General features: G+C 38.0%; 1 long non-coding RNA gene across 2 annotated transcripts; it reads left to right on the plus strand.

Moving 5' to 3' along the window:
• Nucleotides 1–1,495: 1,495 nt before the first annotated feature.
• On the plus strand, nucleotides 1,496–6,383 carry LOC141277831 (uncharacterized). Of its 2 annotated transcripts, none has more exons than XR_012329688.1 (3): nucleotides 1,496–1,598; nucleotides 2,969–3,112; nucleotides 6,254–6,383. It is a non-coding gene; the product is annotated as an uncharacterized lncRNA (long non-coding RNA). The 2 variants fall into 2 exon arrangements; XR_012329687.1 differs by having other exon boundaries at nucleotides 1,517–1,602.
• The last annotated feature ends 8,536 nt before the right edge of the window (nucleotides 6,384–14,919 follow it).

Genomic DNA, 14,919 nt, shown 5'->3' on the forward strand with positions numbered 1-14,919 from the left:
CGACCTGGGTTCAAATCCCCATTCCTGCTGTATGGACCTGGGCACATTATCTAACTTCCCAGCGTCTGCATCTGTACACGTGGGAAACATGTCCATTTCCCTCAGGATTGTATATAAACTGCTTAGCCAGTGCCTGGATGCCAAGTAGATGCTAAGTAATTATCCTTCCCTTTACTCCTTTCAAATTCCTCAAAATCATAGATCAGTATTCCCCGTTTAATGATTGGTAGGTAGTTGTTTTCATTTGGCCAGAGTCCACTGAAAGGAATGAGGTCAAGTAATCTTAAACATCAGATTAATTTTTAAAATTAGCTTATTGTCAATTCTGCTTCAGATTATATTATTTTGATTATTTGGAGTAAAGCAACAGTTAATATGTAGACTTTTACTTATAAAATGAAATATGAATATTTTATGTGTTTCTAATCATTTTAAATAGTAAAAACAGTAATTAACTACGCCTCATCATTACAAAAGGGCCATCTGGCTGCTCTGTAGCAAAAGCAACCAAGAAAATGAGGACAGAGTGGATTTTTATGACGTTATTCTTTAGAGAAAGGAAGAAGATCATGAAGAGTTGTGGTTCACAGTTTAAGGCATTTAGAAAGTTAAAGGAAGGAATAAAGAGAGTTGGGTAAAGGTAGTCAAAAGGTACAAACTTCCAGTTATAATATAAATAAGTGCTAGAGATGTAATTACAACACGAAGACTACACTTACATGGCAGTATGGTATATTTGAAAGTTGCTGAGAGAGTAAACCCTAGGAGTTCTCATCGCAAGGGAAAATTTTTTTTTCTTTTATTTTGTATCTATAGGAGATGGTGGATGTTAACTAAACTTACTGTGGTAATCATTTCACAATATATGTAAGTCAATTCATTAAACTTAGCGCTGTATGTCAACTATATCTCAATAAAACCAGAAAAGAGAGATTTTAAGCTATTTATTTATAAATGGAAAATCAAAAATCTTCAGGCACATGGTAGCAAACATAGGCCTATGTGATCTGAACCTACAGGCCAAGAGCATCTTTCTTGAAGAGTCTGGCAGAACTTGATTTTGTTGGTGTTCTTTCTGTAAAGACTCCACATCAATAGGTGTATAAATTCATTGCAGTCATGAAAGCGGGGGTTAGTAACCATTGCCCTAGAGAATCGTTCAGTAGTTGATTTCTTTCTTTCTTTATTTTTAGTTCATATCTGAGAGATGAGGGAATACGAGGAAAGAAAGGGTATGGAAATGGTTCTAGAAGGTTGTGAGGGAGAAGCCCTTCCTCTTGCCTTTCTGCCCACAGCCCTCCCCAGATGAGGAGCAGAGAAAAGCCAATTCAGTGACAAGGAGATGTTTAATGAACTTCTCAGAATAGCCCACCACTGCCTGAATTAACCAAATGTGCACCAAGCTGATAATGGAAAAACTAACGGGTTTGGCTTTGAGAGGCCTTGGTTCTTGCCCCCCTCATGTAAAACTTTTCCTTTTTCCCGTAAAACAGTTTCTTTCCTGAGAATGTTTTCAGTGGGAGATACTGCACAGAAAGTGTACAATACCACTGGTTGTCAAAGAAGCGAAGCCGAAGCCGGGTCTCTTCTAGTGGGTGGTAGGTAAGAATTACTAATCCAATCTGCTTGAGTTAATTCAAAACAAGGATTAGTGTAAAGTTCCAGAATATGTTAATCTTCCTTTATAGAAGTAAACTTCAGCACTGCCACCAACCCCATGGTTTATAGTTCCTGGGAACAATGAGCCAATTAAACTTGAGAGGGAAAAGGATCTTGCCCAAGTTTACTGATTGTTACCTAATACTTTGAGTTGCTTTGATTCTTGATTATTTGGCTTTGTGTCTCAGACACAGGAAATAAAACATCATTTATTATTCATTAGAATGTCTCTAAGTACAGTATACCTCCTAATTAAACACATACTATTGTGAGCTGGTATTTTTCATCTCCTGCCTTATTAAAGAGGCTGTTTAAAATGGCTTTTGTGTATAGCTGATATTGCTTTGCCAAATACGTCCGTCAATAATAATATACTTTTTTTCAAAAACATATTTAGAGCTTACATGATTAACGAATGGAACAAACTGTAAGTTATTTGTATTCAGACCTACTTGGTAGAGATTTTCAAATAGACTCTTACTTTCAGATTAAAAACATCATATGAAGGACTAGAGAAATATCACCCCTTCTCCCTGCCAATCTGGCACTGTTATGTGGGGAGAATTTTTGCATAGAACCTAAAATTGTTGACATTAACTTAATTTTAAGAAGGTTTTGATATCTGAAAACATTTTGAAGTTATTTATTTATTACTATTTTTTTGTTTTCTATCAGTAAAGATTGGCTTATTTTATTGAAATATAGGATCAGGAACAGAAGCTGTAATAGATCAATTACTTTGATCATTAGCAGTCAGATATTTATCTAGAAACTACTCCAATAACTAAGTAACAACAACCAACATTTGCTAGACAACAGCTAAGTTCAAAGCACTTTACGTATGTGTTTCCTTATTTACGTGATTTATATCAATTTTACAGTTTAAAATTACTATGGAGTTTGAACTGTACAAAAGTAACAGGAATGTACTCACGTAACATCTCAAGTGATCCTCAGTTAGAGTATGTGTTAATATACTTTTATGAGAATTAAAAAAAGCTTAAAACTAATTTCTTCGTTAATGAAATTTGCAAGCAGATAAATAATTTTAGAATTCTGTACCTTTCAAAAGATATTTTCATTATGAATCTAACTTTTAGGTGTCAGAATCATTTAAAACTCATTGTATTTAAACCGATTTATATTATTCAGGTTAAATAATGACTTGATATCAGTACAGGAATTTTGTTTTCTATAACCAGCTTTCTTGTTTTGTTTTGTTTTGATTTTCAGCATCAGAAAGTTGAGAAATAAAACTCGAAAAAATCCTTTAAGTTAAAAAAAAATCTTGATTCTCTTTTCTCATCAGTGCCCATGTGTGAACTCCCTACACATCAACGGCAGCAAAGTCTCCCACAAATAGGCTGACATGAATGTGTGTCCAGAACTTGGGCTTTGTGGTTCAGACAGCCAAACAATATTCTCAAAGAACTGGAAACTGTTTACATTTCAAGTACGTGAAAACGTGTGTGTGTGTGTGTATGTGTGCATTTTAAATTTTTGGATTTTATTTGCAGTATCAATATGCAAATTTATTTATTATAAATTGAATGTCATTGAAATGAAAATGAAAAGGCAATACTACTTCTTTAACATGGTTCACTAACCCTGTTCACACCGAGTACTGACGCTCAGTAGGAGTTTGCCAACAGCAGTTCTACTCAACCCTTGATGATTATGGAGGATTTAATTATAACTGAAAATGTAAAAAAAAAAAAAAAAAAAAAAGGACAAAATCTAATCCAAAAATCAATTTCGCATAGAATTTAATAACAGATAAAAGCTCAAAATTCTATAACTAACAAATGAAAAATATCAGCACTAGGAAATAAGACTTTCGTTCCCAGCATCAATCCCACACCTGTGTAGATGCTTCCTGACCTGGCTTCTTTCAACCACTTCATGACAAAGGAATTGGTCTCACACTGAGGCATGGCAAATACATTATGAAATAAAGGCAGGCATTATAAACAATATAAACCATGTGAGATAAAGGGAAAAACAGGGCTGCAAACAGACACAGTTTCTTCCTCTCTTGCATTAAAGCAGAGATTTCCCACATCTGCAGTCTCTAGCTTTTAGATTCCTCGTCTTAGGCCTGCTGTGAAATGTATGGGACATAGCCTTCAGTGGTCACCCACAAAGTTAAAATAGCTCAGTAATGGTCTATCTCTCAGTTGGTTCTTCTGTATCTGCCATCACACCAACAGAAAAATCTCAGGACAGAGTAAGTGAAGTTTCCTTGTTTGGCCTGAATGCCTGTAGGAGGGGTTCATGAGGGTGGGCCTGCTCTCTGTTTTATGCATAACATAAACCTCTTGATTCACTACAGTAAAAAGTTAGCATATATTATGTAAAGTGTGGTGTATGTTTCTATTTTCTTGATGCAATAATTCATTATCTGAGAAAGTTGATTGGTTGTTTTTTAAAAAATGGACAGTGGGAGTTTGGGATTAGCAGATGCAAACTGGTATATATAGAATGGATAAACAACAAGGTCCTACTGTATAGCACAGGGAACTAGATTCAATATCCTGTGATAACCATAATGGCAAAGAATATGAAAAAGAATGCATATGTATGTATAGCTGAGTCACTTCACTGTACAGCAGAAATTCATACAACATTGAAATTCAACTTTACTTCAATTTAAAAAAAATTAAATGGACAGTGATAAAATATGGAGGTTTATGAAATGGTGTCCACTTAAAGAAAAAAGCCACTGCCAAAATTTGAAAGGAAGGATTTCCAAATTACAGGTGTGTCCTACATATTGAACCCAGTTTTCCCATTAGGACTCCATTAGGATTTTGTTGGGAAGGAACAACTTGATGGTTACCCAGCCAGGCCCCCTCACTAGGTTCTACTGTAAATAAATAAACAGCCCCCTCCCCAGTGTCCTGCTGTCCCCCCGGGAGGGGCCGGGACCCATGTGCCTGGGCAGCTGACTCATCACTTGGGGTTATACTAGTAATAATGTAACTGTATTATGGTGCTGGACTGAGGGGAGCAGCAGATCATTTGCTTGAAAACATGACCTTTTAATTTAAACAAAAGGCTTGGAAAAATAAAAGTGGGTCTTAAATGTAGTTTAATCAGTCAGGCGAGAGATGTCTAATGAAGCTGCCAGACAGATTTGTAGCCAGGCTGTCACTTCGACCATCATGTTTACAGCTACGGGAGTGAGATTAGCTCCGTGTGAAGGCGCAAATTTGGTCAAAATTTCTCATGTCTGGGATGGCTGTAAATTTTAAGAATTTGACAAATTATTTTGTTGCTGTGATGACGGTTTAGAAAACCTCACATGTGAGAATTTAGTTCCTTGAGAGCTCCCTTCTTTCCACTGGACCTGCATTATATCAATGCAACAAAGGTAGCAACCTTTGTAAAAGAAATAGATAGATAGATAGATAGATAAAATCTCTCTCTATATAGAGAGAGAATATGTGTGTGCATATATCTATATATCTATAGCTATATATACCGAAACATTGGTAAATGGATTTTCACATTTTCTTCATATGTTATTTCATCCAATACTTTCAAGGAAAAATTGCCATTTTGGCCTGTTCTTCAGCTAAAAGTTCTTTCCAAAGATTTTTCAATTGAGGAAAAAGTCTCTCGTGCCAGTGTGACCATATCATGTCATAGTTATTAATTAGTTCATCTACAATTTGAATTTCCATTGCATTGTGACTTTTGCCATCAGGGAAGATTTGAGTATAAGTTTCGAACTATGTCTGTTGGACATATTTGCTAAATACTGGGGAATTTCAGTAAGTCAGTATTCTGCTGCACTGGTATTCTTTCTTAGCACTGTTAGACATGCCAAATCTTAATTCTCTTTTGAAATAAATCTTCACTGAGAGTTTAGTTGAAGACATGCAATATAAACTTTTTATTATTGTTTTTCAGTGATTTTTTTTAATGGAAAATTACAGGAAAGGTAATTATCACCCTGGAAAAAAATAATGGTTGAGTTTTTAAAAAATCGTTGTATTTATTTGCTGAAAACAGCATGCAGTTGTGCATAAACACTAGTATTATCCACTTTGTTTCCCGTTAATAATCTAGGGAAGCCTCAGCTTAATCTCTCACTCATTTCATGCCAAAAGCACAAATGTATTGCTTTTGTTTTACTGCATGCTTCATTCCATCTCTTGGAAGCCTAGTAAGTCAATATTTATCACATTTATAAATTATAATTGTGACTAGGGGGAAAAAACACATGGGGGAAAAAACATGCGCATCATTTTTTCTTGACTGTTTTAAAGTTTTAAAGTGTTGTCTCTGTGATGTTAATTTATCTCTGTTGAGCTAAAATAATGCCACTTGCATGATTTTTCATTAAAAAAATTTTTTAACTACATGTTTTTCATTTTCCCTCAACCTCTCTATAATTTTCTTGTCATGATTATCATTTTCCTTTCACTGTTGCTTTCTATGGAAGCCCCAGGAAAGAGTTCCTAAAAATTAAATTTCATGCTTGCATGTGTTTCTGTGATCTGCAGCGTGTATGATCTCTGAGTGGAAAACTTCTCTAAAAATAAATGGATTACCCTTTTTACTACACTGTCTGATGTCTCTTCAACAGATAGCACTGCTTCCTGTGATCTCTAACCCACCACAATTGAAATGACAAGCGTTGAAATGGGAGCCTCACGGTGGCGCCCTCTACCTTTGCCGGCCTCTTCAGCAGGGAGTGAGTGGTTCACGCAGCAGAGCTCCGGTTCTCAAACTTGAATAATGCCAGGACCCCTTTTAAAAGCATAGAATTATCTTCACACACCCCACAATACATCAGCGGAGTCCACTTTGGGAAACACTGACTTAAAAATGAGGATCTTTTTCTACATCAATGTCTTTCAATTGAGAATTATAACTGCAAAGAAAGGTTCTGTCTTTTTATAATTTATGTTAACCCTCTTATTTATTTATTTATTTATTGGCTGCGTTGGGTCTTCCTTGCAGCTTCTCTCGTTGCGGAGCATGGACGCTAGGTGTGCAGGCTTCAGTAGTTGTGGCATGCTGGTTCAGTAGTTGTGGCTCACAGGCTCAGTAATTGTGGCTCATGGGCTTAGTTGCTCCATGGCATGTGGGATCTTCCTGGCCCAGGGCTTGAACCTGTGTCCCCTGCATTGGCAGGTGGATTCTTAACCACTGCACTGCCAGGGAAGCCCGAAAAGTTCTGTCTTGATAACTGCTAAAAGGTTGATTTTTTAAATCTTTATTCTGTTATTGAGATGCAATGATTAAAAATATTTTCAACATCCTAAAAGTCACAGATTCCTGAAAACGTGTCCATGGGCCACCATTTGAAAACCTACTTTTCCTTTTACAAGGTCATGCATCACTTGCTGGCAGAAGACGGGCATTTGACCTTTTATAAACTGCTCTGTAAATATCATCACTGCTTAGTTTGTGCAAGACTAATGTGTTTCCACTAACAAAACTGTCTTTCCAGGGTTGCTGCTTCTTAGAGTAATGCTTGTTTTCCTAGTGTGCTTTCTATTGCTGGTGTTTTTTTAAAGGCAACTAAATTTGTCTAAGGGATTGCACTTTGAGGCAATCCAAGGAACTTTAATAAAGAACCAATGAGAAAGCCAAAGTACCTAATGGGGCAAAAAAAAAAAAAAGTGATAAAATAGCTTGGTCAGTATCAAAATTTTTGATACTTGGTCAGTATCAAAAAAATACTGACCAAGTAGATTTTTTGATATTTTAACTAGAGAATCAACTCTATTTGTTTCTAAAACATTTTAAAGCAAAAGTTAAAAATAAGTTAAGTATTTTTTATGGGATAACAGCTCCTATATTAAGTAATATCAACAATCAATAGTTGGCTTTTCTCTCCTCCTAGCAATCAACAAGTTGGACTTTCTTACACCAGAATAAATGATGCCACTAAAGGATCTATTCTCTCAAAAAGGGTGAATTATAAGGGAATGGTGAAGAGATGAAGATTAGAACATTGACATCCCCATAACCTAACTCATCTGTTCTTGTTTGTAACAGAGGAAGGAGACAAACCAACTGATAGTCCTACTAATAAATGAACTTTGAACCAAAGTCTTTATCTAGGAAAATTGGGCCATATTGCTCAAAGGTATTAGGGTCTCCTTGGGTCCTTTACAGTTCTTGGAATTCTAATTCACCGCAGGTGAGGCTAGCACTGTTGTCTACCTCTGAGCCAATTCAGACACCTCAAAAACAAATACATATTGTGACTCATGTGCCACCGTGGGAATGTACCATGAAACCAACAGAAAGAAAAATAATAAACATGTCATACAGTAAGCACACGCTAGGATGTGTAGCTTCAGGTTTTCAATAGCTGAGCTTTATTACAATAACCACAACACGAACAGCTTTGGGAAACAGAACAATAAGGTCAACATGGAGGCCAAAAGAATCCATCACTCAAATGGTCTTCTTTTCAAAACATAACTATCTGTGTGGGGCTAGAGTTAAGAACTTGGCACCGGAAGACTGTTCATCTTAGTAGCTTCAAAGATAAAAATTACGCTGTTCAGTCTGGATTGAAACTCATTTTGATAGGTCAAAGAAGAAGTAAATTCTTTGTTATAAATCCTAGGAAGATCATATTTTAATTAACCTGGTATTTAATCAGGCTGTATGTTATAGAGGACCACAAGTAATCTGTCATAAAAGCCTAAAACTTAGGAGCCGCATTTCTAAGAGGCTCAATATGCCCCTTAAGTAAGAATAGGTAGTGCTTCATTTTTTTTTTTTTTTTTTTTTTTTTTTTTTTTGCGGTACGCGGGCATCTCACTGTTGCGGCCTCTCCCATCGCAGAGCACAGGCTCCGGACGTGCAGGCCCAGCGGCCATGGCTCACAGGCCCAGCCGCTCCGCAGCATGTGGGATCTTCTCAGACCGGGGCACGAACCCGTGTCCCCTGCATCGGCAGGCGGACTCTCAACCACTGCGTCACCAGGGAATCGCAGGTAGTGCTTCTTTTATGTGATTATTATTTGCTGTACTTAAAATACTGCATCAAAAAATATTTTAAAGTTTTTATATAAAATTACAATTATCTCTTCAATTTACCACCGTGTTATTCCTAATTTTAAATATTCAGCAATTCTCAAAAAAAAAAAAAATTAACCCCTTAGCCATTTCTTTTAGTTTAAAAATATAATGCCATTGGGCTACTAGTATTTTATTAAACCAGAATGTGTTAGCTGAAGATAGATATTTTGTTTTGTCTTATCATGTATCCTCAGCACCTAGATCAGCACCTGACATATAGTAGGTGCTCCAGAAATATTTGTTGAATGAATGAGTGAATTCTATGCTAAGCTGATAAAAGGCATATATTTTAGTCGTATCATTATGTGAAGGCTATAATTATGGTTATCACAGTAAAAACAGAGCTTGCCTTTTGATGTTTGTATTCCCCTAAATATGATCAGGGAGTCCCTAGCCCTTTTTAATATTGTTGCATGTAACAGAAAAACGGATTCTTCTGTGCCTTGGAAAACTTTGTGCTTCCAAAAAGGATCTTACTGAAACGAATGGTCATCAGGGAAATGTCTATTTTTAAGTAAATCTTAAGGAATCCATTTAGTTTTTATGATTGTTGCTTTGGATCCTTCCCATAATATATATGTTTGCATGTGAAATTGGGAACATGGGTCTACCTATGATCTACAGAAATAAAGTGCTGTACGTATGTGATGTGACAGAACTCCAGCTTGGATGTGATGTATTATCTACATAACATTAGCCTTTAGGTATATGTGGCAGTGTGCTGGCAAAAAGTAAAGGCTCTAGAAGACTTCTAGGGTAGAATCATCTTAATTCTTTTAGAAATTCATTCTATTACAAAATCTTAGCCCTCAAGTATTTCTAATTTTCCATTTTCCTGTCAAGTAGAAAAGCGCATAAACGAGGGGCAAAAGAATTATTGTCAGTGCTTAAAATATTTGACAGTGCAGTCCAGGCAGAGGAGAGATACTTCACTGACAACTATTTTTAGGCATCCACTGTGCCCAGACCTGTGCAAGCACTTTGGGAATTCAAAACAGACGAAAATAAAGGATCTGACTTAAGGGACCTGTAGTCAATTGAAGAAGTGAAGCACACGTGCATGTGTGTGTGCACGCACAGACACACACACAAATTAATAAGAGAATAATTAAAAACAACACATGAATAATAATAATTGCAAGATGGCAAGATTAAAAGCTTATATAGAAATCCATGAGTACAAAGTGCCTTCTGAGAGTGGGATTCGTCAGGAAAAGCCCTCTGAAGTAGTGGGATTTGAGCAGAGCTTGTTAAATGAAGTATTTTATGTTGCCTTTTATTCAACAAACGTTTGTGAAGTAAGTGTCTCTGTGGGCTGGGTCCTGGGTCTGTGAACATCTTGGATGGCAGGATGAATGAGACAAGGTCATATTCCCAAGGCTTAATGTTCATTCTGACCTCACTTCGTACCATGTTCTATACCATATTAGAATTTTTTCTTGACGGTTTCTAGATCTAGGGACTGATGTTGACTTTCTGGTCACTGCAAGAGCAGGGAGAATTAAAAAAGTAATAAAGTCTGTTACCTAAGGTGTATCATCAGAGCTAATGTAGAAAGGACACCCCAAAATTCTGTACCAAAAGGAGCACAATGAATGTCTCAAGCCCATGTGGGCTTCTTAAAATCATCCAGCAGTTTGGCCTGTTCTGTCGAAAAGTATTCAGGTTAGCTGTTTGCCATTTTGCTTACAAAAGAGTTGCTTTATTGAACTTTTCATTTAGCAGGGTTGTTACTACAGAGACACAAATTTAAAGGTTCCCTTCAAATTTCCACTGATGTTTTCAATCTCTTATACTTATGATACTGTCTTAAAAGATTAAAATTTTTCTTTTTCATGGAGGAAGGTTTCTTACAGCTTTTCTAACTGCCACATGTTTAAAATGAAAATTTTAAAATGAAAATTGACTATGAAACTGGCCTCTCCGCCTTTGTGAATCCCCGTGTTCTAGCTGCCACACCGTCTCTGAGCCTCCCTCTCTATATTTTCTGGCTCCCTTCCCCCACACCCTCCCTAACTGCTGCCCCCTCACCCTTCTGGTCTTTATTGACTCCAAATTTTGAGTCCAAATGTTGAGTCCAAATGTTGCCATCTCCTAAAGGTCTTTGCCTAGTTCTCCTGGTACATCTATCTTGTATTTCCAAAAACCCACACTTCGTCGTTCCACATCTCAAAATCAGCATAGCCAGTGTGCAATTTATCATCTTCTCTCCCGAACGTGGTTCCTTTCCTGCTCATCCCATCTTTGTCAGTGTTCTCTTTCCCAACCTCCCAGCAGAAGGGCACCACGCTTTCCTGGTTTTACTCCCGCTTTTCCGACACTTCTTTCTCAGTCTCTTTTGTGGCTTCCCTTCTGCCACTTACTCCCTGAACGTGAGTGTTTGCCAGGGTTCTGTCCGGTTTCTCCTCCCTTGTCACCCCACAGTGTTTCCCTCGATGAGCTCTACCAAACCTATATCTCCAGCCCAGACCCACAACTCAAAGTGTGCAGAATTATATCCATCACTTCTCCCCAGTGCAACCCTCTCCTCACACACCACACGTAACTTCTGTGTTCAGTGAGTGTGACCCCACCCACCTGGCCGTCCATGACTGAAATCTGGGGCTCACCCTCGACTCTTTCCACACTCAGTCAATCCTCTTTATTCGACCTCCTTAACATCTCAGGAGCATTTCCCCTTATTTCCACCCCTATTTTACCTTCTTGCAGACCTTCATCAGTTCTCATCTGGATTTCTAACATACCATCTTAGTTAATACTCATAACATTCCCCTTTTCCAGAAGAAAAAACTGAAGCTTAGTTATATTAAGTAACTGGTGCTTGTGATGACAACTGTTGGTACCAGGATTTGAACCACAAATTACATTTTGCTACTCAAAGTGTAGTCTATTCTCTTGCTACCCAAAGTGTGGTCCAGAGAACCACAGCATTGCATCACCTGGGACCTTGCTAGAATGCCAAATCTCAGAGCCAAAGATTCTGCATCAGAATCCGCATTTAACTACATGCCTGGGTGATCCATGGAAGCCCTGCTTATGAAGCCCTACTGGAGGCCAGCTTCTGAGAGTGATGTGTAGGTGCGGATAATTAAACGCAATGCTTACCTTCGCGTCCCTATTCTATAATTCCCTCTCAAATGGACTTATCTGTTGTTTGAGGCGAGAATTTTTCTTTTAAGACAGAAGCACTTCTAACCAATGGCAATGCATCTTTCTAACACAGCTCAAGAAGATTTGGGGACACATGAAAAGAGAAGTGGGGACCTGGCGTCACAGCTGTGTGACCTGGAGAATATCTGCTCGCTCTAGGACGCCAGCTCCATGCCTGGCACAGTCTTCTACATATTTGAATAGGAAAAGGTATGCATCAAGTTATTTCTGAGAGCCTCACTAATGTGGAGGGAAAATATTGTCCCTCCCGTCTTTTTTTTTGTGCTCCCTGATAGCTGAGTCATACTCATTTATAGTCATGAAAAACAGAGGTGGAGAATAACGAAAGCTCCAGTGCGCAGAGAGTAGATGTAATCACAAGACCCAAGAATTCCTAGCTCTTATTCCCTGGCTCTAGCAATGGGACCACACACGTGAAATCATCTTTTGTACTGATTATTGAGTCCTCCTTTACAAAAACCTTGCCCTGGGAACCCTTGTCTCCATTACTGAGGCTGTGCACATGGAAGTCATGAATGCCACCTCGTCTGCTCGTGGAGGGGAGATTTGCTTTCTGTATTTGCACTGACATCTATAGCCTGTGTTACTCTTCTTTGATGCCTCGGAACTATATCCAAAGACGGCTATTGTCTTACTGCTTATATAAGAAAATCCTTATCTTGGCTTTAGAATCAACACAGAGTGCTAAATGGCAATATTGATGAGTCTGGGGAGAGAACCAGAGTCTGGGGAAAATGTGAATGAATTTCTTTTTTTAAAAGGCAGACTTAGTGGACATTTATAGCACTGAATCCAATCCCATTAAAACAGGTTGTAAAAAAAATAAAGTTTCCATGCTGCTAAGCTGCTTTTATGTGGCAGTGGCATCTCGGCAGGCAGCGTATCTGTTTGTGATGCTTCGGTTCCAAATCCAGCTGGTGCAAAGGTAGTCCTCAGATCTGCTGTCTTCACTTAGGAGTCTTCCAAGAGAAACACCCGCCAACTCAATCTCTCTCTGACTAAGAGACACTGGAGCCCTCAGATGGGGAAAAAGGAAAAGTTTAATCAAGCACAGTTTCATAAATACCTGTGACTCATTGTGAGCCCACATTGCAGAAAACTGACAGCAGAAACACATGATGCTGACCTAGTTTGCCAGAACAAAGACAGGATTTACTTTTTTGGTTGTTGTGAATTTCTCTTCTTTATTAAGGGAGAGGAATTTAATAGACATTAGCTCTTAAGGAAACCAGAGGCAGATAAGGGAGGGATGAGCTGGGTCTCCTTTATCCTCTGTCTTCCTTGCCTGGCCCGGCCACCAGGCCTCAGCCGCAACCTTCAGAACCCTTCTCTGTCCACTGAAGTGGCAGACTTCTTTAACCTTTGACCTAAATTGTGTTTGAACCTTCATCTTGAGGAAGCAAAGATTTGAACATTAAGCCACTGAAGACTTCAAAAGCCCCTGGATTTATGTCCTGTTCTTTAGCAAGAATCCCAATACCCTTGTCTCTGACCAGCAAATAAGGTGGAACCTGCTCATCCCGGTTCTAGTAGTGATATGCTTGGTGAAGAATTATCATCAGGAGGGGGTATTTATTTTCCTTCTTTGTTCGTTTTGTTTCTAATTTCTGGTCACAGAATAAATGTGAACTTAGCTTAAGCAAGACTTTCATTTCTGCCTCCCTGAAAGAACCGATAGGCACTTAAACATTGTCGTGTTAGTATTTTAGGATCCAGATTTAGAAAGTCCAGAAGTTAAAATATTACACAGTCTCTTTAGAACAGGTTGCATTTAAAATGACAATGGCTGTTTTAATGGACTGCCCTCTGTATTCCCCACGAAATTCATGGGAGATTTGCACTTAAACATAAGCACACCCAGATGAAGATATGTCTCTAACAGAATATGAGAAGGGCAAAGTAAGTCTGAGAGGATTAACAGCAGAATAAAACCCAGATTAAATCAAATAACCAAAGAAAAATTAGTAGAAGAACAAGAAAAGTTTTAACGTTTGTAACAGGGAAATGCCAACCTCAATGCGTTGAAAAAGGAGGGATATCCAGCTGACTTAAACCAAAGTCCAAAACTAACTCTGATTTATATTTGTAACTCTTCTGACTTGCTCTTTAAAAAAATAATTTACATTAGTTTTATTTGTCCTGTCAGTTAAAGTAACTGAGGCTGCCAAAACACTGTCATTTCTTATAACTGATTACTCCCCCCTTCCCGTGGCTGTCATATGTGTCTCAAGTGCATTTGTCTTTGGAATGTTGTTCCTTTATTGCCTTTTGTGGGACCTGTCTTACTTTGGCATTTTTACTGTGGTAGACACATTGCTATATTACAGTAGGCCAAAGGTCATCTACACAGCCATCAATTCTAAGAATGATTTTTTGGTTAATAAAACTAATTTTCTTAGCTGAGGGCCACTTGCTGTGAGAAGGATTTATATCTGCCAGATCATATTTTGTAGAATGTGGTAGAATGCCAATCATTAAACTATTATTTATGATGTTCTAATAGTTTGTCAAAAACCAAATTTTCTTTTTTTTAAGATGTGGATTTTAAGTACAATTTGAAATTTGAGGTTATGTGTGAAGTGACATGATGAAGCAAATATGTGCGCTGGAAGAATGTTTAACAAGTATTGTTTTCCTTCTGGCTCAGAAAGTACCTAGGCACAGAGAACAGAGGTGAAGTGCTAATTAAGAAAGTACCAGGATTTGGAGCCACAGAAATGTAGAATAGAAAACTGTCTTAGCCATAGGCACTGATCTTAGACAAGTTAATTAACTTCTCTCAGCCGAGGTGTTTTCATCTGTAAAATGGGCATGACAATAGTACCTACCTCCTAAATTTATTTAGAGGATGAAACAGAATATGCGCAAAAAGTGCTTGACCCTGTAAATTGTATCAGTCCAGCTAGGCTGCTTATACTGCATAACAAACAGCCCCATGTTCTCACGGGCTTGAAACAACTAAGTTTTTCTAATTTATGCTACATGCCCACTGTTGGTTGGCAAGGTGGGGGCTCTGCTCATGATAGCCATTCAGGGG

This window comes from Tursiops truncatus, chromosome 2 (assembly GCF_011762595.2).
Source record: "Tursiops truncatus isolate mTurTru1 chromosome 2, mTurTru1.mat.Y, whole genome shotgun sequence".
In the NCBI taxonomy this organism is placed as follows: Eukaryota; Metazoa; Chordata; class Mammalia; order Artiodactyla; family Delphinidae; genus Tursiops; species Tursiops truncatus.